The sequence below is a fragment of the Alexandromys fortis genome, unplaced genomic scaffold (genome assembly GCF_014885135.2).
Source record: "Alexandromys fortis isolate MF-2015 unplaced genomic scaffold, M_Fortis_MF-2015_v1.1 scaffold_14, whole genome shotgun sequence".
In the NCBI taxonomy this organism is placed as follows: Eukaryota; Metazoa; Chordata; class Mammalia; order Rodentia; family Cricetidae; genus Alexandromys; species Alexandromys fortis.
In genome coordinates this window covers 1,517,395-1,528,370 of record NW_026067910.1, presented here as the reverse complement: position 1 = coordinate 1,528,370, position 10,976 = coordinate 1,517,395, and the positions used below count along the sequence as shown (strand labels likewise).

At 47.0% G+C, this 10,976-nt stretch overlaps 1 long non-coding RNA gene across 1 annotated transcript; it reads left to right on the top strand.

Annotated features, from left to right (window-relative positions):
• Nucleotides 1-4,386: 4,386 nt before the first annotated feature.
• LOC126499091 (uncharacterized) lies at nucleotides 4,387-10,056 on the top strand. The gene is made up of 3 exons (XR_007590983.1): nucleotides 4,387-4,770; nucleotides 4,868-8,561; nucleotides 9,933-10,056. It is a non-coding gene; the product is annotated as an uncharacterized lncRNA (long non-coding RNA).
• The last annotated feature ends 920 nt before the right edge of the window (nucleotides 10,057-10,976 follow it).

The following is a 10,976-nucleotide window of genomic DNA, read 5'->3' as shown; positions in this document are numbered from 1 at the left end:
AAGCAACTGAAGGGGAAAATGGTTTATTTCAGTGCACAATTCCAGGTTTCATTACCATGGGGAACTCAAGACAGCAGGAACTTGAAGCAGTGACCACACTGTGTCTACAGCCAAGAGCTGAGAGGATGGGTTCGTGCATGCAGCTTGTGCTCAACTCCCTTTCTCCACTCATGCAGTTCAGGATCCCCTGCACAGGGAATGGTGCTGCCTTCAGCTGGCAAGACTTCCCACCCCAACTAATGTAATCACGGTAATCTCCAAGACACGCTCAAAGGCCAATGGGATGTAGGAAATCCCTCACTCAGTCTCTTCTCAGGGGATTCTAGGTTGCGTCAAGTTGACAACAGACCTAATTATCATACTTTGTTTGCTGTTTGTTTGTTCTGAGGCAGGGTCACGTGTAGTGCAGGTTGACCTTGAACTCCCTGTATAGTGGAGGATGGCCTTGAACTCAGGATTCTTAGGCCTCTACTTCCTATAGTGGGATTCGAGGGTAACAGTAACCTGGTTTTATTTGGTGCTAGGAGTCAAACCCAGGGCTTCATACATATTCGACAAGAACTGTACCACCTAAGCTTTATCCCCAGCCCATAAAGGAACACTCTTACATATCAAATATCTTGATTCAAAATGAGAGACCATTTTGAATTTGATACTTTTTTTTTTGATAAATGCCACTTGGACGATCTGTTCCCTTCTACAGTCTTGAAAGACACCCCATCCTCCATCTAATTTCCAAACAATGGGGGCAATAAAACTCTCATACTTAGGAGGCAACTATAGAACACTATCATGGGTAATCGTGTATTATTATAGACTTCAGAACAATCAACCGCTTTTGCAAGCCCTTGGCTGTGAGCGACCTAGCACAACAGGATGCGGTTAGGCAGTTGAAACTCAGTGATTTTGGGAGCTCTACTGGGCAATGGGTTTGCTGGCAATGTTAGGAAATTTAGTTTAATTAAAGAATATATTTAATTAATGACTACCATGTGCAAGATATTGTGCTAGGTGCACAGAGATTATAGCTGTTTGCCGTGAGTGTGCGTTGCCTTACAGACTTGGACTGAAATAAACCCGGTCTAAGCTCCGTTCTGGAAGGACTTTGATTTTCCCACTGACAAATGAATGGATTTGAATTATTAGGTAGGGCTCACTTCCATCTGGCCACCTAACGCAGTACCTCGGAGGGTTCTTAAATGAAGCATTTGTTGGGAAAAGACCGAGCCAAATGAGACCCCAGAAAGAATAATGCACCCATTGGCATGCGGCTCACGTTGCAGTCTCGAAGCACACAACTGTAAACGGCATGTACTGGGTTCTGAGGAATGATTCTACGTCCTTGTTATTCAGATGCTAGTGGAAGCCATGGGAAGACAGGGGTTCTGAGGTTGTGGGTTGCCTGCATCTTCCATGGATCTAGTTGCGACTCTTTCCTGTCTCTGGGCCGAGGGGAGGCTTTTACACGCTGCATCTGTGAGAGCAGTACTGGTGCATTTTCTGCACAAGTATCCTGAGCTACCTGTCCTTTTAGTAAGAAGATGGGAGGGAAGCAGCTGGTGCCTGATAGAAATGCAGATTCTGTTTTACAGAGACTCAGGCTCCGTGTGCTCCTGTTTAAACTAGTACCGCAGTTTGTTTTCTCTGGAGAGCCTTTGGGGCTAGTCTTGACAAGGTCAAGCAGGGCAGAAGCAGGAAACCCTCAGATGGAAACCCCTACAGAAGGGACCTGGTAGGACAGTCGGTCTTAATTTACTCCACTCTAGTTCTTCAGGTCTCCTCGTTGCTCAGTAATAGGCGACTGGTCTAAGTGCCGTACCCACATTTCCTCAGTGCTGTTTAAGATGCTAAACTGGAGTCAAGTCTTCTCTTGAATTGTAAATTACTGCTCACTGATATCAGAATTTGCTTCTGGGTAGGGAAGATAGCTTGGTCAGGAGCATCACTTGTGCCAGAGTGGAGACCTGAGTTCAAATCCTCAGAACTCCTGTAAAGAACTGTGTGTAGTCACATGCCTGTAACCTCAGGTGTGTTGTCCAGAAGGATACTATGGGGCAGAATTCCTCTTCCTGCTCAATAGCTGTGGCCGATCTTGCTGAAAATCTAGGAGTCACCCCAGGTGGTGGTGCACGCCCTTAATCCCAGCACTCAGAAGGCAGAGGCAGGTGGATCTCTGTTAGTTCAAGGCAGGTCTGAGACCACCAGAGCTACACAAAGAAACCCTCTCTTGAAAAACAACAACAATAATAATACTTCTAGGAGCCAGCAGAGATAAACAGAGGTAGGGTTTTTCTCCTTGGTTCTTTTGCCCAAAGTCTATCTCATGAGTCCCTCTAATAAACTTAACAAACACAAATAAAAAGCTTGTCCTTGAAAGCAGATCCCTCCTTCATGATGGAGGTTGACCATACCCCAGTACAAGCCCCAAACACAAGCAGGGATACCTTGGCCCTTAGGTAGTTGCTATACAGCCAGCTCCCAAACACCATGAGGTTCCGAGTTGGTGAGAGCCGAAGCGTGTTTATATACCGACTCTAGAGACGTAGAGTTAATTATCTTCAAACTAGGCAAGTTCCCAACTCTCCCGGAGAAGTTTGTTTATGCCTAGTCTAACTCAGGGCACTGACTGCACTCTCTGATTTTAATTCCAGGTTTGAGAAATTGCGAGGCATTCCTTCAACGCTAATGAAAAGAAGCATACTGAATTAGCAACAGCTTGTAAGACGCCTGCTAAAGAAATCCACAAGGCTCTTGCTTTGGTTTCAAGAAGAAAAGGTTAATGCACTTAGCTTCTTGGTGACACTTAAGAGGTCACCAAGACCATTTCAATCAAGACTGGAGGTATAGCACCCGCTATCACAAACTGAGTGCAAAGTGACAAGTATTGACTCATGTGCTACACACACGTGCACTGGCATTTAATCTTCATGAGAGTCCTATGCAGCAGTGGCTTCTACCGACCTCACCTTCCAGGCAGCTGAATGAGACTCAGTGGGATCACACGGTAACCAGTCTTTGCCTTGGGACCTGTAGATGGATGCATATCTGCCATACCCGGATGAGAAGCCTGCCGCTCAGAAAAAGAATTAGACTCAGGGACCTAGGAAGAGGCTGGATGTCTCGATGTGAGCCTGATTCATTGCCCTACATCTGACATTGCCTAGTGCCTTCAAAATTGTCTCTTAAAGGGGCTGAAGAGATGACTCGTCAGTTAAGAGTATGTGCTGTTCTCTCAGAAGACTATGAGTTCGATTCCCAGTACCCACATGCGGCTGCTCACAACTGCTTGTAACTCCTGCTCCAAGGGATTGACAAATGTGTGGTCCACATAAAGACAAATGAACACGCACATACACACAGACATACAAATGCACATAAAAATAAATATTAAAAATCTAAAAACATACTTAAAAATCACAGTTATAAAAAATTCTCCATTAAAGAAATTAAAATATTTTACTTATGAGTTCAGAAAGAATCATGGCAGAGAGAGAGAACAGGGTAAGGAGTTTCTCCCTGTTACAAAATCGACGAGATAAACATAGAGACATTTGTTTCTGAGCAAGGCAGTTCACTGGGGACACTGAAGAAGGCTGCACTTTATCACTCAGCTGGAATGGCATGTAAAGAGAGGGACAATGTAACCAGAGCTTAGTTGGTAGAGTACTTGCTTTGTGTGCATGAATTCAAGGTGCCATAAACCAGCCAGGATAAGTATATAAGGAAAATAATTAATTTTTCACAACTACCCTCCAAAATGGGCACGTTTATCTTATTTGGAGAAGCAGAAAAGGAAAGCACAGAAGGACTAAGTGTCTCGCCAAGGTCACAGAGAAAGCAGCCCACCCCACACCCCCAAGGAGAGCAGCAGCAAGGGCTGTCCTTTTCACGACTATCACGTTTAGTCGGTGACATTTGATGGAGGCTCAGGCTTCACTGCAGGCTGTCCCGAGGGACAACAAGAAAAGTCCTGTTGGTAGGGGCAGAGAAGATGTAAGGCATGGACTCTCTCCCTAGGAGGAAAAGGATAATGAATGTTAGGACCTGGCCACGTCAGAAACATGGATGAACACACTGTGTCTTTCCACGGTGTCTGATTTTCTGGAACAACAATTCCGAAGGGGCGACAACTTGTCAAGTATTCTCACGTTCCTTGACAGCCTCTTCCAAGGCCGATGACAGTTGGGTTTCAGTCCTAATCATTAACTCTCAGATCATGCATTCCACAGCAATTCCCTCCTCCTCTTCTCCCTCCCTCACCCCTTCCCCACCTCCCCTTTCTCTATATGTAGGTATGCACGTAATGTAGGTTAAAGAATAGCTACAAAGGGTTAAAGAGGCTGCAGCTGAGTTCAAGGAATTTCAGAGAGTTCTGAGCTGCTGAACCCGGGAAACTGATGTGGATGCAGCAAGATCCAGAGCAAACATTGCTGCTGCTGCTGCTGCTGCTGCTGCTGCTCTACAGGCAGCTGCAGGGCCAGAGGAAACTGAAGATTCCGAGTGTGAGAACGCAGTAGAGGTGACGGTCAGGATAGGAGCCACATGGACAAATGGATGGACAGATGGACAGCAGGTCCACATGGACCACTGGACGAATGAACAGATGGTGGCCGGAGTAGTCCTTGTCAACAGCAGAGACTGAGCTGCAGAACCTAGCCTAGTTAGGCGTTCTCTGCCCGTCGGTCCCTTGATCCGCACAGGGCTTTAGATGACAGGTTGGCGCGGCCACCACCACCCCAGCATTAGGTGGGCTTCTCGCTATGGGATCAGGTAAGGAAGCTGCACACTTTCCTCGGTATGACATGTCTGGTAAGTTCTTGGGCTCGATTTTCCTCATCTGACCTAATCTGCTCTTCTCTTCCTACAGTCCCCCATTTACTTTGATGAATGTCAAGGGGAAGCGTCTACTTTTAGAAATAAGTTTTTTTTATCATTCTGCACCTCGCGGGTGGTGAGAGACTGAAGGACCTGTTCACATAGACCCCAAGATGCAACGTCATTTCACTTCCGAATTTGCGCTGAAAACGGAGCCATGGTCAACTGGAATCCCTCAGGGCCAGGCACAGGCTGGGCAATCACTGCTTTGCAGGGTCTGTGCAGACTCAGGGTGGAGCACAGACTGACCTCAACAGTAAGCAGGCCATAGTGCAGGAGAGGGCTTCCATTAGGAGCATGGAGCCTTCCAGGCCCGGCTGGCAGGGAATGGTTCTGACATCTGTGTGTTTAGCTTCACAGCTGTGGAATGTTTCAACCAGAAACTCGGAGGGAAAGATGCTCCCCCACCAAGAATGACCAAACGCCATCACGAACTAGACGTGGAACAGATGCTGTGCAAAAAGTGTTAGTGGAGGAAGGTGAGCCAGAGCGAGAAAGGAACAAAGGGAGGCAGGGACTGGAGTCTCCTTCCCAGAGCCAGAACTCTAACGCAAGCTGGGTGTCGGCAGTGACAGGGACAGCTTGTCTGCTCTCGTGAATGATGCATGGTGCTCCAAGGATTTGTTTGATGTTGAAATGTTTTCTTGAGCAAGAGTCACAAAAGGAACGATTGTTGCCTGACATTGCTTCATGTTTATGAGACCGTGATGACCGGCGTGGTCACTTCGTGATGGGGCGGTGAGCGCGTCTCTTGCCGTGTGCTGCCTTTAGCCATGTCTTGGGCTTGTCTCTCCAGTTTAGCTGCTGCCCTGACCTGTATGTAACTAATGGCATTTATGTGTTTTAGGAATTCTAAAGAAAAACTTCCCACTTAACAATTCTAAAAAAAAAAAAAAAAAAAAAAACCACGCAGTTTCAATAAAATCTCCTTAAAACCCCATCAAACAAACAGAGAACCCTTGAGATCGGCACTCTGGGGCTTATCAAGATGAAGCCAGCTCCAAAAGGCCAGGGACATTAGCAGCTGACTCAGCCAAGGAAATCTCGAGCCAGGATGTACAAAGCCAAGGCCAGGGTTTAGAGAGGGAGCCAAAGGGCCCCAGGGTATTTGTCTCCCAGCTTCTCTCTGTGAGTGTTCCTGTTGCTATGGGGACAGAAGGCCTCTGGCAGGGAGAACTATTCTATCCATCGCTGGCTACACGTGGAGGTGCCTTGCTTTGCTGTTGTTGTTTTCCTTGTGTTGTTTTTCAAACAGCACCTATAATTTCAGCCAACTCAGAACACCGATACCCAATTAAGAGCAGAACGGAATGGAAGCATCGTACTTGGGTGCTTTACCCTGGCATTTTCCTCTTCTGGGGAGAATGAGAAGTTAGAAACAAGAATGGGGGGGGGGGTGTGAGACACAGTTAACCCACTACAACGTTCTTTGTTCCTGGGCGTCTCTGTGCTGCCCGTGTGGTTTCCACTGCTGTGAGCAGGCTTAGCAGGCTCCGCGCCTCCGCCACCAGCACAAGGCCAAGCTGCTGTCCTCAGAGCCTCTTTCCAGAGCTGAGTTCCTAGAGGACTTTCTCAACCAGCCAGATAGATACATGCTCATTTAAATTCAAGCACGCACCCCCACAGGCTGATCCGGGAGGGAGGGGAGGCTCACCCTGAATTGAATGACAAATAATACGCGTGGCAAAAACAACATCAGCACTTATTTGCCAATGAAAGGACACTGGAAATTATTTCTGATGGAAATATGAAAGATGAAATTCAAGCAGGGAGTGGGAGAGGATTTTTCTTTTTTCTTTCTTAAAACTCGTCAAGAAGCAACTCCATTGTTTCCCTGTAAAAGGACACTTTCTGTCCTGTGTGGGGAACTCAGTGGGCAGGTAGGACCCTGACCCCAGTGGAGGGTGCTAGGCCACTAAGCAGAGTTCATGGGGGGAGGGGGCAGAAAAGTAACTCGGATCTACAGGGGGTTCCCCTGATGGTAGGTCAGCTCAGCATCATTTCCCTTCCTCTGGCAGCTTCCAGTCTTCTGTCATTTTCCCTCTCTCACGCCAGCGTCAGACCCATTATTCCACAGGGAACATCAATCTCGAGAGGCGCCTGCAGCTTTGGGACATGAACTACATCTTGAGATGGAGCTGTTAGACTCTGTCCCCTTTTCATCGGTCATAAGCCAACAAGAATTCACCTGGAGCTGCCAGTGGGTAGGGACTCAGCCATGGGCCAGCCTGCCTGAGGGCCTAAACAATCCGAGTCAGGAGAGGAAGAGTGACGGGTTCCTAACTTGGTCCTATGGACACCTGCATTCGTTCATTCCTGAAGCTAAACTGCCCTGGACCTGCTCTGATGTTCGTTTCTGTATTAGCTACTTTTCTACCTCTGTGATAAAAACACCGTCACCATGGTAATTGATAGATCAAAGGGTTTATTTGGGTTTACAATTCCAGACCGGGAGAATCCACGGTGGCGGTGGGGTGGTGGCGGTGTGAAGGCACAGCAGGAAACCGAGAGCTCATGTCTTGAACAACAAACATAAAACAGAGAGGAAAAGGGCAAGTCTTTTAAATCTCAAAACCCACCCCCAGTGACGTACTTCCTCCAACAAGGCCACACCTCCACCAGCGCCATCCACTGAAGACAAGTATTCGAACATCCAAACCTGTGGGGGACATTGTCATTCAGACCACCGCAGCTACCCGGGGAACTCAGTTCTGTCCAGGTTCCTGTCCCATGCCCTCATGCACTGAGCAAGGTGGACTGGTGGCTGCCCCTAAAATAGCTTGGGTAGTGTGTGTCACTGGGTACCAGAAACAGACCTGAGCTTGAATTCCCAAAGAAACAGGGTCAGGATATAACCACCTTACTTCCAGGGAGTCAGAGCTCAGGGAAGGCTGCTGCGTACCAGGGCCTCGTCTTTCTCTTACTCTAGACTAAGAACTTGATAAAAGTAAGAGTGTCTAGTGAAGGCGGAGAGATCGGGTGCTTAATAAAAGGAATCCCACATTAACTCAGAACTAAAAAAGCAGATCAGTGTTTATTAAGGGGTAGACTTACAAAGTCAGGATGTTCTGTTTGAATGATGGACGAAGATCAGATCCAAAGCAAACCAAACAGCAAAAACGGGGCCCAGGGGCAAGCAGAGAGGAAGGAAGGGGCCCGGACACACTTCCGCATCTGGGTAAGAAGTCCACGAGGCCACGCCCCAGTAGGCGGGTAGGTATTAGCTGTAACCTTCCCGCCGCAGTCTAGGGACCCCAACTGAGAACTCCTGGAGCCCAAACTTTAGGTGTTGACAACCTTAAGACGCCAAAGTATCTGAATACGGACTAGATACCGTTTCCACCACTGGCAAAAATGCCTGAGAGAAGCAGCTTAAGGGAAGAAGAAGTTGTTTTGGGTCACATTTTGAGAGCTGTGAGTTCCTTACCATGAGGAAGGCCGCCCTGCATGCCCTGTGCTGGAGCACATCTCTGGGACTCCTTACGTCTGTGAACCAGGAAGTGGAGGCTGGGCTGGAAGCAGAGTGAAGCTATAACCCTCAAGGCTGGGTTTCCGGTGACCCATTTCCTTCATCTGTGGCCCACCTACCAAAGTTCCAGAACATCTCAAAACAGCACCAAAGGCTGAGGACCAAGTGTCCAGACGCATGAACCTGTGGGGGATATTTTACACTCAAACCGTAACAGGTAAGTACAGTCTATGAACGTATGGGATACATGCGTGCCTTAGTCCTGTCCTGTGGATATCGGTGAGACTTACCTTAACTGACTGTCAAAGGCTACCTAGGAAAATGAGGGCTTGTTAACTGACAAATTAGAGAGTGGCTGTTTGTTTGTTAAGGATCGCATAAGGCATCTATCAGGGTTTATGTAGCAGACATGAGACTTGGGGAAATGATTCTCTCCAAAGTAAGAAGCACAGCCTGCCAAACACCTCAAACAGTATTTACTACAACATGGAAAATGCGATTGTTTGTGCGTGTGAGAGGAACGTGGTGTGTGTGTAGATGTGCTTATCGGCAGAGGTCTGCATCCAAGCACGTGGAGATCCGGGCCAACACCAGGGTTCTCTTTCTCACGCTCCATCTTTAATTTCTGAGGCAGGCAAGCTTGCAAGTTCAGCTAAACTGGCTGGACCAGGGACTTCAGAGATCTGAGCCACCTCTTTCCACAGCTCCCACCCCAACCCCCGTACCACCACCAACCCCGTACCACCACCAACCAGCACTGGAGTTACTCGTGTAACTTCATCCTTTTTATAGGATTACTGGGAATCTGAATAGATGTCTTCATGTTTGCACCCCAGGCACTTTACCAACTGAGCCATCTCCCCAGCCCTGAAAATAAAAAATTAGGTATGCAAGTTAAAACAAAAGTGATAATCAAATTTTAAAAAAGACATTATCAGAAATACAAGTTGTGAAATGGGTAATGAGAATGGTGCTCCTACAAACAGCTCAGTGGGGAAGACCCGAATCCTTGATAGCTTGAACCCTGAACATTTGCATCTTCTTGATCAGTGGTCAGAAAAATCCCCACAGGACTTAGCACTGAGCTCGATTGCCACATTGTCCCAACCCCCCCTGAGACCACCCTACTTGATCTCCTAAGCTCCTCCCACTCACTAAATCTCCAGCTCCTTCCTGCTTAACTTGCCCCATTGCGCTCATCATTCTCACGTGAAAGCAATGTTCCTAAGATATATTCTGGTCATAGGATAATATTTTAGGCCACTTATTAATGAGGAAGATAGAGTTAATTCAAAGAACATCAAAATATAGATTTATATGTAGTCAGTCTGGGGGAGAAAAAAATACTGAACAAGATTAGGTACAAGAGCAGTTCATGTTCTAAAGGGTAACACAATCATAACCTTTAATGTATCTTATTTGCAAGGACCCTCTTCCGCACACACATAAAACACATCATCACACCCCCGTTTCTGTGCACATGTGTACATACGTGTGTGCGTTCATGGGGAAGGGCAGTATGTGTGTATATGAAGGCCAGTGGTTGATGTTGGGCGCTCCTCCATCTCTCTCCTCCTCATTTTTTTAGACAGGGTCTCTCCGTGAACCTGCAGCTCACTGTTTCAGCTACACCGGCAAGCCAGTGAGTTCCCAGGATCCACCTGTCGGTGTTCCTCCAGGACCAGAAATACAGATATCTGCCACCATGCCTGCCTCTTACATGAACGCTGGAGACCAAACTCGGTCCTCACACTTGCTCAGCAAGCACAACCTCACTTCTGAGGTTATTCTTCAGTTTTACAAGCTGGTGAAACATCTGTGTCCTTGCTAATTAAAGTAGTTTTCCTTGAGAGTCAAAGGATGGGTCAGGGTCTTGTTTTTGTTGTTGTTTGTTGGTTGAGACAGGGTTTCTCTGTGTAATAGCCCTGGTTGTCCTGGAACTCACTTTGTAGACCAGTGAACTCACAGAGATCCGCTTGTCTCTGTCTCCTGAGTGCTGAGATTAAAGGCAGGCGCCACCACTGCACTACAATCCAGGTCTTATAAATACTCTCTCACCACTGTTGTGTACCTAGTGCCTAGAATGGTGACTGGCCCACAGATAGAAACAAAACATGGAAATATAATAGAATATGAAATGCTACTCTATGGCTATTGAAAATGGACAGAGTACGTTGTCTTACGTTCTTTCTAAATTTCTATAAACGCACTCTCTCGCATACGGCAGACCTTGGCGTTCAGCGGTTTCCAAGGAAGTAATTGTCACGGAGGGGTTTTATAAAGTCTTGACTTACAGACAGCTGTGCTTGCTTCGATCAGATCCCATACCACAGTCAAGGCCTTTAGATTGTCCGGTCACCATTACTGTGAGCGGGAAACCTCCCTCTGCTGACCCTTTGGGTCAACAACAATCGTGAGTGGAGAGGATTTTCTAAACAGGTGTTACTTTTCTCTTCCATCTTCTACAGCTTCCATGATGTCTGTTTGGACATTAACTGAGTCTTTTTTTTTTTTTTTTTGTATAGGAACAGGACTGAAGGGATGGTTTAAAGAGTGATTTATAGAGCGATTATGACATTTCAAACTGGACAATGAGAGAAATATAAGGGTAACTGCCTAGGCTCTTTCTTTC